Source organism: Macaca mulatta, chromosome 9, assembly GCF_049350105.2.
Source record: "Macaca mulatta isolate MMU2019108-1 chromosome 9, T2T-MMU8v2.0, whole genome shotgun sequence".
Taxonomy (NCBI): domain Eukaryota; kingdom Metazoa; phylum Chordata; class Mammalia; order Primates; family Cercopithecidae; genus Macaca; species Macaca mulatta.
The window spans coordinates 96,333,763-96,353,491 of NC_133414.1; positions in this window are offsets into that span (position 1 = coordinate 96,333,763).

Genomic DNA, 19,729 nt, shown 5'->3' on the forward strand with positions numbered 1-19,729 from the left:
AAACAGGTTTTCTTTTTTTGGAGACGGAGTCTCGCTCTGTGGCCCAGGCTGGAGTACAGTGGCGTGATCTCAGCTCACTGCAAGCTCAGCCTCCTGGGTTCACGCCGCTCTCCTGCCTCAGCCTCCCGAGCAGCTGGGATTACAGGCACCTGCCACCACGCCCGGCTAACTGTTTTTTTTTTTTTTTTTTTTTTTTTTTTTTTTTGTATTTTTAATAGAGACGGGGTTTCACCGTGTTAGCCAGGATGGTCTCGATCTCCTGACCTCGTGATCCGCCCGCCTTGGCCTCCCAAAGTGCTGGGATTACTGGCGTGAGCCACTGTGCGCAGCCTAGAAAACGGGTTTTCTTTCTTTTTTTTTTTTGAGACGGAGTCTCGCTCTGTTGCCCAGGCTGGAGTGCAGTGGCCGGATCTCAGCTCACTGCAAGCTCCGCCTCCCAGGTTTACGCCATTCTCCTGCCTCAGCCTCCCGAGTAGCTGGGACTACAGGCGCCCGCCACCTCGCCTGGCTAGTTTTTTGTATTTTTTAGTAGAGACGGGGTTTCACCGTGCTAGCCAGGATGGTCTCGATCTACTGACCTCGTGATCCGCCCGTCTCGGCCTCCCAAAGTGCTGGGATTACAGGCTTGAACCACCGCGCCTGGCCGAAAACGGGTTTTCAAACTACTTATTTAACATAAGATTTATGTCCACAATATATATGAATCTCTCAAAATGTAACAGAAAAAAATATCAAAAAGTAAAATGCATAAAAGACATGAACGGGTATTATATCAAAAAGAAATTCAAGTGGAAAACCAGCTTATAAAAAGATGTCCAATATCACTATGGAAATCAATATTAAACGAATATTTGCAATCAGATGTTTATCCTGAATATCAGAATGGTTACAATAAAAAATAATGAGAACAAGAAATGCCACAGTTAGGATGTGGGCAAAGTGATCACTCATAAGTTGCTGGTGGAATGTAAAATAATACTCTACAAAACAATTTGACAGTTTTTTTTAAAAAAACTTAACATGCAACTACCATACAACCAAAAAATTATATTCTTACACATTTATCCCAGGAAAATGAAAATTCATTTCACACAAAAATCTGTACACAAATTTTAATAGCAGTTTCATTTGTAATAGCCAAAACTTGAAAGCAACTCATGTGTCTGGCAATAAGTGAATGGTTAAACTATGGTAGATTCAAATCATTGAATACTGTAGGCCGGGCGCGGTGGCTCAAGCCTGTAATCCCAGCACTTTGGGAGGTCGAGGTGGGTGGATCACAAGGTCAAGAGATCGAGACCACAGTGAAACCCCGTCTCTACTAAAAATACAAAAAATTAGCCGGGCGCGGTGGCGGGCGCCTGTAGTCCCAGCTACTCAGGAGGCTGAGGCAGGAGAATGGCGTGAACCCAGGAGGCGGAGCTTGCAGTGAGCCGAGATCGCGCCACTGCACTCCAGCCTGGGCAACAGTGTGAGACTCCGTCTCAAAAAAAAAAAAAAAAAAAACAAACAAAAAAAAACAAAACAAATCATTGAATACTAATCAGCAATAAAAATGAATTAGTTATAGGTACACAAAACAACTTGGATGCTGGGCGCAGTGGTTCACACCTGTAATACCAGCATTTTTGGAGGCTGAGGTGGGAGGATCACTTGAGGCCAGGAGATCGAGATGAGCCCAGCCAACATGGTGAAACTCTATCTCTACTAATAATACAAAGAAATTAGATGGACTTGGTGGTAGGTGCCTGTAGTCCCAGCTAATCCGGAGGCTGAGGCATAGGAATCACTTGAACTCGGGAGGCAGAGGTTGCAGTGAGCTGAGATCATGCTACTGCACTCCAGCCTGAGTGACAGAGTGAAACTGTGTCAAAAAAAAACAATGACAAGAAAAGCAACTTGGATGAATTGTAAGGTAATTATGCTACATTTTAAAAAGCAAGTATCAAAAGGTTATATACTTTACATACTGTACATATGACTTCATTTATATAAAATTTTTGAGATAACAAGTTAGAAATTTGGAGAACAGTTTAGTGATAGCCAGGATTTAAGGAAGGTATTGGGTTTTACCTTAGGCAAAAAAGGGGTAGCACAGACAGTGGGGATGTGATAGTTACATGCATACACACGTAATAAAATTACATAGGTCTGTAAAAACACACACAGACAAATGAATATATGTAAAATTGATGAAATCTAAAACAAGTCAATGTTAACTTACTGGTTTTTATATTGTACTAAGTTATGAAAGATGTTACCACTAGGCGAAACTGAAGGAAAGGCATATGGGACCTCTGTATAAAATATTTTTTTCAGCATGCTATGAATTTATACTTACTTCAAAATAAAAAGTAAACAAAACTAATAAAAATATACTATGACATAAATTAGCATGAAATGGACCAAGTTTAAAATGGTACATTTTTATTAAATATGTATTATGACATATGTAAAAATAATATCAAAGACTAAAATGTAAAACCTATAACTAGAAACCTTCTACAAGGAAATATAGAAAGAAATCTGCGTGGCTTTGGTTCAAAGAAAAGGCAAAATTATTGCAAAATGATAAATTCTGATAAATTGACATTCATAAAAATTTAAAAATTCTCCTCATCAAATGATACTGTTAAGAAAGGTAAAGTAAAAAGACAAAAACTGAGATTAACCATTTTCAAAACACCTATATAGTTAAGAATTTAATATGCATATAACATATACAGAGAGTGAGCAATGAAAATAAATAATATGTGAAATGAAAAATGTGTTAAAGGGTGCTTCACCAAAGAAGAGAAACAGATGACGTGAAAATATATTTAAAATATTTAGTCATTAATGAAATGCAAATTAAAATTACTTTTAGATATCAGGCATAGCTATTAGAATGGCAAAACTGAAACAAACAAAAATAACAAACAACAACAATTTAGCTAACAATGCCAAAAATTAGAGAGGATGTGGAGCACCTGGACTTTCATACGTTGCTGGTGATAGTGCAGGATGTGAACACCATTGTAGAAATCGGTTGGGAAATTTCTCCTGTTCAAGTACTAACCAGGCTCTGCCCTGCTTAGTTGCTAAGATACATGAGATTACTTGCCTTCAGGATAGTGTGTCTGTGGGCTGTTGGGGAGTTTCTTATTAAAATACTGACTATGCAATCTGTTACTCCCACTCCCAGCTATTTACTCAAGCAAAATTAGACTATATTTGCACACAAAACTTGTATTAGAAAAAGACCCAATGTCCATCAATTTTTGGATGGGTAAACAAATGTTTTATTCCTAAGTGCAACACTACTCAGCAATGTAATAATAATAATAATAATAATAATAATAATAATAATAAACAAACAACAAATAAATGGCACTAATTAAACAATTGACAAAACTGATATTTTTCAAATGAATTATGCTAAGGGAAATAAGCCAAAGACAGGAGGATTTATACTGGATGGTTCCATTTATATGATATTCTGAGGAAAAAGGCAATATTCAAGAGAGAGAATAGCAATTGCCAGGAACTGAGGGCAATCAGAAGGAAGTGAGTAACAGGGAAGGGCAGTCAGAAGGATTTGAGTACCAGGGACCTTAAGCAACTCTTTGGAGTAATGGAAATATTCTATATCTTGATTTGTGGTGGTGGTCACAGATGTAAACGTTTGCTGTTACTCAGAATAAATCTAAAAAGGTTTGTTTTCACTGTATGTAAATTATACTTCAGATCCTAGGAGAAATGGCAGTGATGTATGGTGGTCACACCTTTTTCAGTGACAAGAACATACATATCCATAAAAAATATATTGCCATATTATATGGTATATACTACATATATTTCTATCCAATATAATATGTGAGCAACTTTCTAATAGACCTGGCTGGAGGTGAGAAAGGTGCCTTTTGAAGAGATGTGTTTGCGATCTCATTGTGATTTCAGTTTGTATCCTTGCCAGCAGAAAAGATACTGTTCCATCAGAAGAAATGAGGGACGAGAGTAAAACAGATTATTCTTTTTAATGTGACCTATTTAAAAAAAACAAAAAAACAAACAAAAAAAACTCTTGAGTTACTAAGGCCTGGGGGAGCTAAGATTACATTCACATCAGAAGGACATTAACTTAATATTGGTTTAAAATTATAGAAAAAATATATTTTTCCTGTATTAAACTTTCATATTCTTCTGCATGTAATATATCTACCTACAAGAAAATCTCCAAACAGCTAAGTATCAACTCTTGCTTTCATAATTACCAAAGAAAACAAGAGTGAGAGTACAGGTTATATAGAAAATCCTGCACTGCATCCTGCAAATGGTTTCCCTAACAAGATTTAAAGCGGCCTTGAAAACATTCCATGGCCTAGTCATGGCTCAGCACACATTTTTCAGGCAGATGCATTTCTGTAGTTACAAAAAATTTCAGCCTGAGTTATTGCAGCTCTGTAAATAAGCATTACTTAGGAAATATCAGTGTTTGTCAGGGTAGTGATGAATTGAAGAGAACTGGATTACTTCAACCTTTAAAAGCTAGCCAAGGCTGGGCATGGTGGCTCACGCCTGTAATCCCAGCACTTTGGGAGGCCGAGGCAGGCGAATCACCTGAGGTCAGGAGTTCAAGATCAGCCTGGCCAACATAATGAAACCTCAACTCTATAAAAATATAGAAATTAGCCGGGCATGTTGATGGGTACCTGTAATCTCAGCTACTCGGGAGGCTGGGGTGGAAGAATAGCTTGAACCCGGGATCCTGCCATTGCACTCCAGCTTGGGTGACAGAGCAAGATTCCGTCTCAAAAGAAAAGCTAGCTAATACAGGATAATACTTGATTCTTTTAAAAAATCTTTCAAATACTCTCCCTGCAAAGTCTTCCCTATGGTTGAAGGACTCTTTCTGAATATTTCAAATATTACTCCTTAATTTAAAACTCCACAATCAAAGACTTCTTTCAGATATGTCATCATCAAGGCACTTAATATACCATGATGTGATTAATTGTACCTAATACCTTGCCATAATATTTATTGTTATGTTATTAATATATTTATCTTTTGAGATTTTATTGACCATTAGATAATAATTGACTAGTATTTTTTCATATGTGCTCCATTTCAAATCTTATAATTTACCTTAATATTAAGCTTCTAATCTAAACCGTTCTACTCTTCCAGCAAAAATATAAATTGATTCTAAGAGAAAAATATAGAAGAGACGTAATTGTCAGCATTTTTGACCTGATTGAAGTAAAAATATTTTCAACACAAACCACACCAAGGATCTTATTACATTTTTTATAAAAGCAATGCATTACTTATATACATGTGTTACATTTTCATATAAGTAATATACTACTTATGTACATTTTTTATTCCAGAGACCTGAATAAGGTTGGAATTATATTCACGCAATCAATGGACTATAATTATAAAGTCAATTTCTCTCCAATTATATGTAATTATCTTTTCTGTAAGGGGATGTTCTTTTGAGGTGGGAAGAGGCAAATGTTGGAGAGATTGCTGAGTTGGTTATTTGAACACACTGAAGCATCATGGCACAATAGGAAATGTACATCATAGCAAGACTTCTTTGAACTGAAAAGTTCTATTGCCTTAATCATTAAACTAAAAGTACAGACATATCTTCCCAAAAAAGAAAAGGGAAACTAACTGAACAGGTGTCCCTGATTCCTGGCCCACAGTCTGATTTATATGTGGATAAAGTTAATTGCCATTTTCATAGAAAAACTTTGAGAAATATTGAGATTTTCTTGGTCCATAAGGTCACATTCAAGTCTGTCTCAAAGCCTGAGACACAACAAAAATACTACACTGAGTATTTTTCTCTGTCCTTGACTTTGTTCTTTCATTTGCCCTCAAGGTCACATAAAACTATTTACTTTTTAGAAATCATACATTATACTGGCTTATACTTTAACTGCCTTTAAATGTTTGTTGAGGATGGAGGATACTGAGTATCTCAGGATGCACAGAATACTCATGTGCATCATGGAAGGATGTACAGGATGCTCATGGAAGATGCCTGAAAAAGTGTGGAGCAGAGTTCAAGCTTGTGGACTTCAGGTAAGCTCCACAATGACTATTTTGAAGTGGTTCACGATTTCCTTCCTGGGGAAAATTAGAAACTGTAAAATTATTTACTATTATATATAATAACAGATGCTCAGTTATCTTGGATGATACTCTAATCATACAGTGCCAGCATCTGAAACATTTTAAGTATAAAGGCATTCACTATGGACAGATACTGTTAATTACCTCTAATTTAATAATTCACTAATTTAACAAATGCTTACCAAGCACTCTGCTCTAGTTATTATACTATTACTATAAAATGTAGCAAATATACATAGAGGTATGTACTATCTCTAATAAAAATGAATGTAAAAACAAGCCCTTCAGATTCTGCTGATAACAGCTTTCTTATAAGGTTCAGATATGAATTCCTGAGGCCACAGATATCTTGCTGTTCTTATCAGTATGCGCTGACTATGTACCCAAACATATGCAATACACAGGCACTATCCATCCAAGAAAATTACCTCAGTTAACTGAAAGCTGCAGGAAGCTCACCCCAATTACACATCAGATTTTCCCAGACATTTCAGAATCCTAGAGATAGACAAATATTTATGTTAAATTTCTATTGGTTCCTCAAGTGTGTGTCTGTTTACAAATCGTATATTTCTTTTGCATAAGTAAATATTTTACCAGAAATTTTTTTAAGATAGAGTTTTCACAGATGTAAACAAAATAAATACAAATAAACAATTTTTAAAAGTGAAGGGGTGGCCTGCACCTCCACACCTGTGGGCGTTTCTCGTTAGGTGGAACGAGAGACTTGAGAAAAGAAATGAGACACAGACACAAAGTATAGAGAAAGAAAAAGTGGGCCCAGGGGACTGGCACTCAGCATACAGAGGACCCACGCCGGCACTGGTCTCTGAGTTCCTTCAGTATTTATTGATCATTATCTTTAACATCTTAGAAAAAGGGAAGTGGCAGGATAATAGGATCACAGGGAGAAGGTCAGCGGTTATATGAATAAAGATCTCTGTGACATGAATAAGTTTAAGGAAAAGTGCTGTGCCTTGATATGCATATACAAACATCTCCATAAACCTTTGTAGTGCATAAAGAGCAGCATTGAGCTAGTAAGTCCCACCTTTCGTCCTAAAGCAGTTTCCTCCCATCTTAGTAAATAGAACATACAATTGGGTTTTACACCGAGATGTTCCATTGCCCAGGGACGGGCAGGAGATAGATGCTTTTCTCTATCTCAACAGCCAAGAGGCCTTCTTTCCTCTTATAGTAGTCCTCCTCAGCACAGACCCTTCACGGGTGTCAGGCTGGGGGACGATTAGGTCTTTCCCTTCCCACGAGGCCATATTTCAGACTATCACATGGGGAGAAACCCTGGACAATAGCTAGCTTTCCTAGGCAGAGGTCCCTGCGACCTTCCACAGTGTACGTGTCCCTGGGTACTTGAGATTAAGAGAATGGTGATGACTTTTCACAAGCATACTGCCTTCAGGCACTTGTTTAACAAAGCACACCCTGCACAGCCCAAAATCCCTTAAACCTTGAGTCACCACAGCACATGTCTCTTGCAAGGAAAAGGTTGGGGGTAGGGTCACAGATTAACAGCATCTCAAATACAGAACAAAATGGAGTCTCTTATGTCTACTTCTTTCTATATAGACACAGTAACAGTCTGATCTCTCTTTTCCCCACAAAAAGATAATAAAACATTGTAAACTCTGAAGAGAATCAACAAAAAGTATTTTTTAAAAAAATTCCACAACATGTTTTGTGGGAGCAGATTTCCCTTTCCAGGCATAGTTTTCTGTTTGTTTGTTTGTTTAGGTATTTGAAAGAAACGAGTGTACCCAGAGGAATTACCATATGTTGTAGTAACTGTCACCCAAGCTATCGATGTTAATATGAACATGTATTTTGATTGTTAGTAATAGCACAATAACGTTATAATAAAAAAAGTAAATAGATTGTATTTGCATGGCTAATAGACATTTCTCCAGAAACTATGAACAGTATTTCAATGACTACAATATTTTAGAATAAGAATCCCATCAAAATCCTGTAGTTTGTATCACACTGAAGATATTGTCTATACAAATAAGAAAAGTCATAATATTCTTTTAATAACCTGCTCTGAATTATGGTTTGTAATTAATTTAATGAAGGTTCAGTTTAATAATTTGATTTGGAAAGAGAGCATTGGAAGGGAAGCTCAGACCTAGACATTGAACTACTACAATTTATTCATTAGAATGGAAGAAATCTAAATAAGATAAAAGAGAAAAATTAAGAAGATTTTAATTAAAGTGCATGCTTGCCCATAACTTGTATTAATAAAAAGGAAACCCTATGCCTTTTATTAATAAAATATTTTATAAAATTGAATTTTGTGGAGAGGAAAAAGTTGAATAATGCCCTCTTTTCTATATCACACAGACAGAACTGATCAGTTGATCACTTATTGTATTGGAGATCACCCCTTGCTTCAGATAGACACATACTCTGTGGTTCAATAATTGTTCCAGTTGCTGTTAACAATGAAAATATCTTCCCTAATTAAAATGAGCCAAATTGCCTAAATGATAAGCCAATTTGTCATATTAAGATTCTCATTTTCATTAAAAGCATGTTTTTAAAAAGTAAAAATACATTTTATAATAACACCTACATACTTTATTCATCTTTGTTTTTCTTTTATGGAAACTTCTCTTGCAGTTATCTTGTTTATTTAAGGTTAGAATTGATGGACAAATATGAAATTGCTGATATTTTTGACAGAAAAGTTTTCAGTATGTTAAGTGCAGGCTCTCAATATGTAATGGTAGAGTTTCTGTCCTATACACTGTTTTCTTGTTCTTTCACTCTGCCCTGCCTCAGCATAGATAAGAAATGCAGAACAGTGACCCCTATCTACAGGCCTAGGGGTAATCAGCTAAAACATGCAAGTGTGTCTTCTAGTTAAGACACGAAACAAAATTCTCCTTTCCATGATCAGTGTAAGTTTCTGTGTCAAAGTTTCATCACTCTTGATGTTTTATATTTCTTTTTTCTTGAAAGGGTTTAAGAATGTGTGTGTGTAGTCCATCAGAGAGATAGAGAAGGTGGCAGACTCACAGCTAAAGTTTGCAAGATAAAGGCAAATAATTTGGTCTTCTAGGATGTGCTTGTATTCCATCTTCTCCTTAGTGCTACGTTTCAATGACTGGTCATAGCATCTTATGAGGTCAATCCAAACTACCACCAACTTTTGTCTAATTAATACATCTGAGATACCAAGATAAGCCTTTAAAATGAGGTTTTAATTCAGATGTGAACAGGGCTGGGGGAAAATTTTCTTTCCTTGTGAAAAAAATCAGGCTTCAATGATGTGCCCTGTACAACAGTGGGTTTTCACTAATGTATGTACTTTCCACCTTTTAACATAATCATTTTCTCCCTGATTCCTATGTGACATGATTTTGAGCATCTTATTACGTAGATGAGAACTCTCTAAAGTCATTCCAGCTTGCTCCAGCCTACTAAAGAAAAGGAGGATTGTGACTGCCCTTGCACTTAACACTTAAGTTCTTTTAATACAGGCTCACATTGTATAAGCTTTATTGATTTGATAAAGAGGCAGCGATGACTGATTATTTTGATTGGCTGCTTTATGCCAGTAGCTTTACACATTTTAATAGGTTATTTCTTCTTGTGAAGTGGCTATATCTACCATGCAAATAAGGAAACAGGAACTCAGATCCTGTGAAGTAGCTCTGTCGTTCTGATCTGAATTAATCTTTGTTGATGCAAGAGCCCGTACTCTGAGAGTGTTGAAGTGTGCAACATATAAAACCTCCATATTTTCACGGAGGTGCCTACTAAGCCATATCACATTATTTTATGTATTACAGTCATTTATCTGGATACAAATAAGAACTTTATGCTTATTTTGGTTACATCATTCTATATTCAATCTTGATACACTCTGTTCATAAATCAACTCTATTAAGAGTACTGTCCTAATTTATTAATTAGGATTATATTGAGCCCTATTGCTTAAAATAATATGAACTTTTGTGCCATTAAATGCTTCGCATAAGTCATTAACAAGATGGGAGCGCTTTCTCCCAGGAACAGATCATACGATGGGCAGTAGGGGAAATTCTCCTGTTCTGTTTATGTCCTGGACCATTTGAGACAAATCTTGCTAAAACTAGTACCTTCAGAAGGCATGAGCAGGGAAATAAAGATGGGGAATGTGGAGGAGATTGCAGGCCTCAGCACATCACAGAGCCTTCTCCAAACTTTGCCTTTACGGTTACACTTTAGGAGCAAGAAATGGTCTTGATCACAAAATTTCAAGTATTCTACCATAACTTCCCTAGGAATATCTCTTCTTATTACAATCTCAGCCTCCTTAAGAGAGTTGCTGTAAATTTAAAGTCTAAAACATTTCTAGACTTCTGGGTAAAGAAGTAACAGCCACTCCAAAACATAAACAGCAACAACAGCAACAACTATTTCTTCCTTCTTATAATGTAATATATTGTACTTGTTAATAGCGTAGGCTTTTGATCTAATGGTTTTCATTTAATATTCTCATTCTGGCACTTAGCAGTCATGCAATCTGATAAAAATTCACCTAATTTATAAGTGCCAAAGTGTTCAATAAATAACAATTGTGCATATCAGTGGTGATAGTACTAGAAGTAGTAGAACATCTGTGTTATTTTTTTTTTTTACCACTAATCAGCATACACAAATTGACCCCGGTTTCACCTTGGGACTCACACCTAGTATCTCAGATTGTATATTATACTTGTTGATTCTAACATAAGAATCTTAAGTTCTGTTTCTCTCAGCATAAGGTCCTTCCTCACTTTGAAAGAGAATGTAAAAGGGATAGATAGTAGGAGGGATACAGGAAGGAGGAGGAGAAGAAAAAGGAGGAAGAGACAGAGAAGGAAGAACAGTTACCATTTGACTTCATTATCCAGTGAATAATGACTGCCAGACAAAGCAGTCAGTCAGTTTATTTCTGCCCAGTTGCTATTTCTATTTGCTTAATATGCTTAATTTGGGGGGTTTTACAATGTATATAAGGGTATTGATTTCTATTTATTAATATTTTTGACACTAATTGTATAACTCCATACCTCTTTGAATGTATTTCTAGCTACTTGAATGCCATTCCACATTTTGTACAACTTCTTATTTATCTCTGAGCTCATCAAAAAGATTTCTGTTCAGCTTTATTGCTTTCTGGGAGTTATTCTAGTACTATACCAAGGACACTGAGGAGGTTTTGTTATTCTTAATGAATAATTAAGTTAGAAAATATATCTATCCCTTTTACCAAAAATATGTGTTCATCTGCCATTCATCTGTCCTTTCTAAAAGAAGTCAACTAAAAATACTTCCCAATACTTTGTTCCTCTATCTAGAATATGACAGACATTCAAATTAATTTCTCCTTTCAGAGTGTTAATGGTTTGTGAAATTGAACTCAGTGAGATAGGCTTGCTAGCCATATAAAGTTTTCTTTATCATTCTCACTTTGTGAATGATAGACAGGCTTTCTCTGTTTAAAAGATATGTACTTCATAAGGATCAGAGGGCTACATAAAGTCAGAAAAATAAAACCCAAGTAGGACTTTGATTACTTAATTGAAAGAACTTAGATTAGCATATTGAACCAAATGAAGAAAATAATCAAGGAAGATCTAAATCATGATAACTGGAAAGAATGCACTATCTTTGCAATAATGCTGAAAATCAGCAACAACAGAAGCTGGCATTCTAAACATGCCTTCTTATAGTGTAGAAAATAAAAATGTTTCAGATATTTCTTATTTATTATTCAATATCAATATGAATTGGGAAGTTGTATATAAAATTATTTGCATTTATTGAATAAAAATAAAGTACCAGGAAATGCTTTTAGGAGAAAAAAATTAAACATCACCCTACATCATCCACATTAAATTGGACTGTGCTGGAAGGAAGTTTCTTAGTTTGTAGTTTGCACAGCATCATGCAAATCAAACAAATATAGAACAAAGGATCTGAGATTTGCAAATTTTCATACTAATAACTGGAAGATTGAGAAGTTGAAATATGGTTTTGTCTGAATTAATAATTTATATAAAAAATATATTGCTATTCATAAAATATCTCACAATCTACCAGCTAAAGGAAAGCTTCTTATGAATGGGAAGCATCTCTCAAATAAGTAATTGTCCTTAGTTATAAATAATACAGTTAGATGACTCTCTCCTTAAGAATGCAAGACTCAATTAAATATAATTTTTCTGGAAATAGCTTTAACCCAATCTGTCAAGCTTGAGGAGGGAAGCCGCCTGTCACTGTTTCTCTTTTATCAGGACACTTAGATCTAACTAAATTCAGGTGAAAAATAATGGAAATATAAGAATTATATGATGCCAGTTAGTTATTTGTCCCTGCCTCAATGTCATGTTGAATTGTCATCTCCAATGCTGGAGGTCGGGTCTGGTGGGAGGGGTTTCGATCATGGGGGCATATCCCTCATGGCTGAGTTCTGTCCTAGAGATAGTGAGTTCTCATGAAAAATTGTTACTTAAAAGTGTGTGGCACCTTTTTGCCCACTCTCTCTCTCTAGTTCCTGGTTTTATTACATGACATGCCTGCTTCCCCTTCACTTTCTGCCGTCATTGTGAGCTTCCTGAGGCCTCCCAAGAAGCAGAGCAGATGCCAGCACCGTGCTTCCTAAAAAGGGCTGCAGAACCGTGAGCCAATTAACCTTTTTTCTTCAAAAATTACGTAGTCTCAGGTATTTCTTTATAACAATGTAAGAACAACATAACATACTATAGAAAATTGAGAAAGGCATTGCTATAAAGATACCTGAACATGTGAAAGCAGCGTTGGAACTGGATAATGGGCTGAGGTTGGAAGAATTTTGAGGGCTCAGAAGAAGACAGGAAGATGAGAAAAAATTTGGAACTTCTTAGAGACTGGTTAAATGGTTGTGACTGAAATGCTGATAGTGATATGCACAGTGAAGTCCAGGGTGATAAGGTCACAGATAGAAATGACAAACTTATTGGGAATTGGAGCAAAGGTCACTCCTCTTATGCCTCTGCAAAGAACTTGGCTGTGTTCTATTCAGATCCCCCTAGGGATATGTGAAAGTTTGACTGAAAGAGTGGTAATGTAAGGTATCTAGTGGAGGAAATTTCTGATCCATGAAGCAGTCAAGATATTGATACAGGAGATAGAAAGAAATTATTTAGGCAGATAATAAGCCCAACAGAGTCCTTGGCAGAATCTCCCTTTTAGCCAAAAGCAGCCCCTAAAATCATTTCTTTTCTAACAAAGAGCAACCTGAAAAATCGAGCTGCAAACATAGATAAGCAAGCTGGAAGCTTCCACAGGTAAATCACAGCATCTGTGTTAATTAAAAAGAGCTAACTGGAAGCTAGGTATGTTCAACATGGAGGCTCCATCTTCCCTTTTCTTTGTCACCATATGTACAGTAAAGAAGCAGGCAACATGGTGCAGGCCGGGTAGAGAACCCATCTGCATAATAAAAAATTAGGGTGGAGGTGGCTAGATTTTCACACACTATGCAAATGGCACACCTAGTCCTAACCAGCTCTTCATGCCTTATGCAAATGGCACACCTGGTTCAAACAATGTGCCCTATGTAAATCAGACACTGCCTTTTCAAGCTCATCTGTAAAACCTCCTGCACTTCACCATGGCCTGGAAGACCCGCTCGGGACCACTCTCCCTGCAGGAGAGAGCTTTTTTCTTTCTTTCACCTATTAAACCTCCACTCTTAAACTCATTCCTTGTGTGTCCACATGCTTGATTTCCTTGGCATGAGACAATGAACCTTGAGTATTTACCACAGACAATGACACTGCTTCAATATCACCTGAGCACTTCTAACAACCTAATTCAAAGCAGGAGCAAAGGAATGACTTTAAGTAGGAACTTATATTTAGAAGGGAAGCAGAGAATGAAAATTTGGAAAATTTACAGCCTGGCCATGTGTTAGAGAAATAAAAAGTTTTTCAGCAAAGAATTCAAGTAGACTGGTGAGAAACCAGGTACTAGGGATATTTGCATATCTAAAAGGGAGCCAAATGCTAACATCCAAGACAATGGGAAAAAGGACTTGAAAGCATTTTAGAAAACTTTGTAGTAACTCTTCCCATCACAGGCCCAGAGGCCTAAGAGGAAGAATGGTTTTATGGGCCTGCCTAGAGCCCTGCTATTCTCTGCAGTGTTGGGACACTTCTCCTCAGCTCAGATGACACCAGGTACAGACCAGTCCACTGCTTCAGAGGGTACAAGCCATAAGTCTTGGCTCCTTCCATGTGGTGTTAAGCCAGTAAGTGCACAGAGTACAAGACTGAATGAGGCTTGGCACCCTCCACCTAGATTTCAGAAGATGTATGGAAAAGCCTGGATGCCCAGGCAGAAGCATGCTGCAGGGGTGGAGCCCCCACAGTGAACACCTACCAGGCAGTGCCAAGGAGAAATATGGGGCTGGAGTTTCCTCACAGAGTCTCCACTGGAGCACTGCCTAGTAGAGCTGTCAGAAGGGGGCCACTGCCTCCAGACCCAAGAATAGTGGATCCACTGGTGGTTTGAACCCTGTGCCTGAAAAAGCCACAGGCACTCAGCAACCCGTGACAGCAGGCCTGGGGGATGAGCCCTGCAAAGTGAAAGGCTCAGGGGTACCCAAGTCCTTGGGAGCCCACCCCTTGCACCAGTGTGCCCTGGATGTGGGGCATGGAGTCAAAAGAGATTATTTTGTAGCTTTAAGATTTCATGACTGCCCTGAAAGGTTGTGAACTTGCTTGGGGACTGTAGCCCCTTTCTTTTGGCTGATTTCTCCATTTTCGAAAAGGAATGTGTATCCAATGCCTATACCCCATTGTATCTTGGTAGTAATTAACTTGTTTTTGATTTAACAGGCTCATAGGTGGAAGAGATTTGCCTTGTGTCTGATGAGACTTTGGACTTTTGAGTTAATGCTGGAATGAGTTAAAACTTTGGAGGACTGTTGGGAAAGCATGCCTATATTTTGCAACGTGAGAAGGACATCAGATTTGGGATGGGCTGGGGGAAAATGATATATTAATAGTTTGGGTATTTGTCCCCACCGAACTCTCATGTTGAATTGTCATCCTCAGTGCTGGAGGTAGGGCCTCTTGGGAGTTGTTTGGGCATGGCTTCCTCAAGGCTTGGTGTTATCTTTGTGATAGTTGATAGTGTGTGGCACCCCTCCCTTCCTTGCTCTTGGTATTACCATGTGATGTGTCTTCTGCCCCCAACTTTTGCAAACTTCCTGAGACCTTCCCAGAAGCTGAACACATGCCAGCACCATACATCCTGTAAAGCCTACAGAATCATGAGCCAATTAAGCTGAATTTCTTTACAAATTACCTACTCTCAGGTATTTCTCTATGGCAATACAAGAATGGCCTAATACGTTATGTCACTTGAATTACTTTTAGTATTTTATGGGTTCTTTCTAGCCCTGAACCTATTTCAGTTTGGACAAACTTGAAGGAATAAAAAAGTAATAACATGAAAATAATTCCCTTGACCATAGGAAAGTATAAAATCATTCTTAGGGCTCTTCCTTGCCTCCTTCATTCATTTAAGCCTGTACATTCAACAGGACACATAGGGTTCTTAGTGGAGCCTCAACACCATTGAATGAATATTTGTATCTTCCAAAATTAATATGTTAACTTTTAACACCCAATGTCATGACACTCAGAGGTGGGGATTTTGGGAACTGATTAGGTTATGAAGGCAGGGGACACATGAATAAGATTAGTGACCTTATAAGAAGGGTTCCAGAGAGCACCCTTGCTCCCTTCCACCATGTGAGCACTCAGTGTGCACCTGGACCTCTGTGCACTAGGCAGTGGGCCCTCATCAGACACTGAATCTACCTGTACCTTGATCTTGGACTTGCCAGCATCCAGAACTGTAAGAAATACATTTCTGTTGTTTATAAATTGCCCAGTCTATGCATTCTATTATAACAGAATACAGCCAACAGAGCCTGCCAGATACTTTAAGAGTTCTTAAGTGTTAAGTGCAAAGTCCATGACTATAGATGATCATGTTGTAAATGCTGGCAGGAAATTAATAATAGCACTGCCTGAGATCTGCAAACTTCTAGGTATCATTCAGCAGAATTGCATAAAATGAGAAGACTTAAATATGAGGCTGCTGGCTATTTTCTAAATCATGTGAGCACCTTGTTATCACTGCTATCATTTTTTAAAATTATGTAAATCATAGGAAAATTACAGAAATTAACTTGTATCTTCAAATTCCCATTGGCTCATGTATTATCATTAAAGACATTGATGGGTTATGGTTAAGGACATAAATGGAGAGGAATGGGAAGTAACGATGAAAGATATTTGCCATGATTAGAGAGCTTATTCCCTTTACTGAAATGGCTATAACCAAGGGTTAGTTAAAATTTTTTGTTGCTCAGACTGAGGCACTTACTTCTACTTGGTAGTCTCACACACACACACACACACACACACACACACACACACACACATATACACACAATTACACAGTCTTGGAATTTTTTAACCAGGAAACATTTGGTGAGTACCTTACATATCTCAGGCACATTCCTAGGTTCTATTGTGGGAAATAAATGAGTAAGGCAAGATCATTGTACTTTGGATGTCACAGTTATGTTATCTGTTACTTTACTTCAGATTAAATAACTTAAACAATCAGGGATCACCATCTTAAAGATACATTTTCAAATAGTTTTCCCTTTATGTACTTATTTTAAATGCAAGGGAACACTTTTCAGCTTCATGTAAGCCACTTTTTCTAAAATATGTTTTACCTGTGAATTTAATTACTAATACCTTACATAAAAATATACCTGTTAATAAGAATAGAAATTACTACTCATTTAATATTTACTGTGTTTAAATTCTGTGTACATGCATTATTCATTCATTTAACGAACATTACATGCTTAATGATAAAATCAGTCATTCCTTTAACTATGGGAGAATCGTGATCACTCTGAGGTAAAGATTTTCATCCTGAGTCTTAAGAGTAGAGGTGCCATCTTTAATACTTTCCCAAATTCAGGCAGGGAACAAATCATTATCTTCTCAGAACTTTCTGTCTGTGTGTGTATGCATGTGTTTCTACCTCCATCTCTTTTTTTTTTTCTTTCACTTGCCTATCCCCTCTTTCTTTCCTTTTTTGTTTCCTGCCTTCTTACCTTGCCACCTGGTTTCCCTCTATCTTGTAAAATAAACAAAATAAAAAGACAATTAAAATAAAACTTAATGATAATTTCATTACATTTTCATATAATAATGAATAAAATTTAAATTACAAAGCATGCCTTGGGGAAAGAACATTTTTAAAAAATTCCAGTGTAACATGTACATTTTTATAAAGGTTTATCTTAGGTTATTTAAACACAGATCAAGTCAGGATGCTTTCATTCCATTTTCTTGATTTTAAGAATATTTGCCCTTTTCCTCTCCCTGTTTTTCCCTCCTCCCTTTTACAAAAATCTCTTTCCTCATCTAACATTCTTCTTTTTCTGATCTCCTTCTCCTTCCCCTGCCACCCCATCTCCCCTTTCTCTATGCCATATTTCATTCCATCACCCTCATCTTGTTCCATTTCTTTGATTTAAAATATTACTCCACAATTTTGTGAATAAGCAAAAAACCAATAACAACATCGATGAAATTTTAAAAAAGTCATAATTAATGTATTCAGTGAAAATGTAAGATAATAATTAATAATAGCTGGAAATAACATATGTGGTGAATTTCCTATGTTCTAAAATTAATTAAATATCATAAAATATTTCTATCAAACTGTAGTTATGTGAAATTGCTTCAGGTATAAGGCCAATAATGCACATAAAACATATAAATGTACATGAAATGCACATATTAAACATGTATTATATTATAATTTCTTAGGTCAGGAAATCAGAAATATCTTAGGTGGATTTTTACAGTTTGGGGGTCTCAGATGGGTTGTGGTCAAGATTTGAAATGACTACAGACATCTGAAGAATTAATTGGGGCTGGAGGCTCACTCACATGTGTGCCTGTTGATGCTGGTTGGAGTCAGGGGACCTCCTCTTCTCCACATACCTTTATGGTGCTTGAGTATCTTCATCACATCAAAATTGACTTCCCACAGAATGAACAGTCCAAGAGATGGGGTCTGTCCATTGTTTGATGTCAAGGTCATTAGTAATACCAAAAGGATACTCAAATTGCCTGACATTCTACTGAATAAATAGTTTCTTCCTTAATAATTTGAGGAAGGATGGTGATGTACTGGAATAGGGGACCAATGTGTGGGAATGGTTGTTATAATGGCAGAGTCTATGCCTTGCAGATCATTGTCTCTCCCTTATAAGAAGAGCATTCTGAATGTATATAATATTTATAACAATGAATATAATACCCAGAGAGAGTTCAGTTACATGAGGGCAAATAATTGATTCAAATGAGTAAAAGCTGCAAATATGCTATTATGGGCTGAATTTTTCCCCTCCGAATTCATGTTGAGGTTCAGACCCCAGTGCTTCAGTCAGTGAATATGTTTGGTGATAAGGCCTTTAAAGAGGTAATTAACGTAAAGTTGGTTTGTATGAGAAGACCCTAATCTATTATGACCAATATTCTTATAAGAGATTAGGACATAGTGTGTATGCAAAAGGAAAGACCATATGACAACACAGCAAGAAGACAACCATCTTCAAACCAAGGCCTCTATAGCAGGTACTGTACTAAAAATTGGGGCAGGACTTTAACACAAGTCTACAAGCTCTGAATTTCATGCTCGTAATCATTATGTTAGCAGGTATACCTAGAAAACAAAAAGGAAAAAATTTCCACCACCTAACTGTGTGACAGGTTACTTAGCCTTCTTATGCCTAGTTTTCTTTTCTATAAAGCAATGTTAGTTATCAAGCTTACCGCAGAGAGTTGTGGTATGAATTAAGTGAGATAATGTATGTACAGTCCTCTGGAACAGAGCTTGGCAAGTGTAAAATGTTCGTTATATGTTAGGTATTGCTTTTATTACCGTATCTACATCCTTTCATATTCTTAAGCAAAATCAGTCCTAATAAAACCATATGAAGGATGGGAAAGTGTACTTTCCAGTGAAGCATTTCACAAGTATACCTCACTTGGAATGTAGGCATTACTGAAACAAGTAAAAGATAAACTTGGCAAATTGAATCACAGCTCTGCTCTATGCTCTGAGAGCCATCAATATGGAGACAATGCCCATCTTCCAGGTGACAAAGACTAACACGGACTACGATTGTGAAAATAAAAAAGAAAAGATAGGGATGATTAAAAATTATTTAGGAAGCAGAAATGACAGGATTCAATGACTATTGAGATTCCAGAGGCTGAGAGAGTGATCCATTGCATTAGACGAGAGGCAACCCAGTGTATAACTGAAAGATTAATATTAAACCAAGTAGAAACTCAAGTAGTGACATGAAATACTCCATACTCCATAAAACACCTCTTATATTACCATAATATGAGTGTAAAAATATAGTAGCTTTTTAAATTGTGAAGAACATTTAAGCAAAACCAAAATAATAGTTATGCTTTGGGCCATTTGGTTGACCACCTGCATATAT